We start from the raw sequence: 1,099 nt of genomic DNA, 5'->3' as shown, positions 1-1,099 counted from the left end.
CGTGTCTCGTTACGAAGGCAGTCCCTTCTCCGACTCTCCCAGAGTCTTCGGCATAGTGCGATCGCTGCCGATTTCCCTTGTCGGTATGTCTGGAGCCACTCCCGGAACCAGTTCTCTCCAAATCGGCGTGCTTCTTCTAGCACTCACTTTCCCTGTGGCCTTTCTTGCCACAGTACCAGCACTCCGCGATGGACTTCCCTTGCCGGTTCTCATCGCTTTGACTCCCCATGTTTCGAAAGGGTCCGGAGTTGCTGTCGGCATCACTTCGGTGCCTTCTTCCCTGATCTTGTCGGCCGCCTCCATTGCGCGCCGACTTGCCTCGTCCTCCACGTCCACGGGGCCTATCTCCCTCCGTGTACAGCATACTGAGTCGGGGGCTTATAGTTGAGAAGTGGGCAGTTAGTCGATGCAGCTAGATTGCTTCCTTCGCTGCTTTCGATGCTGCTATGTACTCGGCGTCAGTGGTAGCCAGAGCCATGCACTCTTGAAGTTTCAACGTCCATGATATCGCACCACCACTGTAGGTCAAGATGTAGCTTGATATCAATTTCCGATTATCTGTATTTCCAGCATAGTCGGAATCGGTGTAGCCTTCGACTTCCATTGATGTTGTCAAGCCGAAAGTCAGTTGTGCATAAGTGGTTCCTTTCAAATACCTAAGGACGTGCTTGAGGGCCTCCCAATGCTTCCATCCTGGGTTTGACATGTACTGGCTGACCACATCTACGACATAGGCTAGGTGAGCTCGGGTCACCACCATTGCATACATGATACTTCCTACTACTGATGTGTAGGGTATCTTTCCATTAAGCTCTCTCTCCTTGTCCATTGCAGGAGAGTCTCTATCTAATAGTCTGATTGACGTCAGAAGCAGTGTTGGTGGCTTCGCATCCTCCATTTTGAAGCGCTTCAATACCTTGCAGATGTAGTTGAACTGGGGGAGTCGGAGAGTCCTGGTCATCCAATTTCACTCTATCCTCATGCCCAGTTTGTGTCGGGCTTGTCTGAGTTCTTTCATCGCGAAGTTTTCATGAAGACTCTGCTTCAGTTTTCTTATCTCTACTTGATTGCTTCCCGCAATCAACATGTCGTTAACATA

The 1,099-nt window shown here is 50.5% G+C and overlaps 1 pseudogene; it reads right to left on the bottom strand.

Annotated features, from left to right (window-relative positions):
• Positions 1 to 412: 412 nt before the first annotated feature.
• LOC147853122 (secreted RxLR effector protein 161 pseudogene) lies at positions 413 to 898 on the bottom strand (annotated as a pseudogene).
• Positions 899 to 1,099: the final 201 nt, after the last annotated feature.

Source organism: Azolla caroliniana, unplaced genomic scaffold (genome assembly GCF_043228905.1).
Source record: "Azolla caroliniana isolate FFs.n. ecotype wild unplaced genomic scaffold, voAzoCaro1.0.p SCAF_17, whole genome shotgun sequence".
In the NCBI taxonomy this organism is placed as follows: Eukaryota; Viridiplantae; Streptophyta; class Polypodiopsida; order Salviniales; family Salviniaceae; genus Azolla; species Azolla caroliniana.
This window is presented reverse-complemented; position numbering and strand designations above follow the sequence as displayed.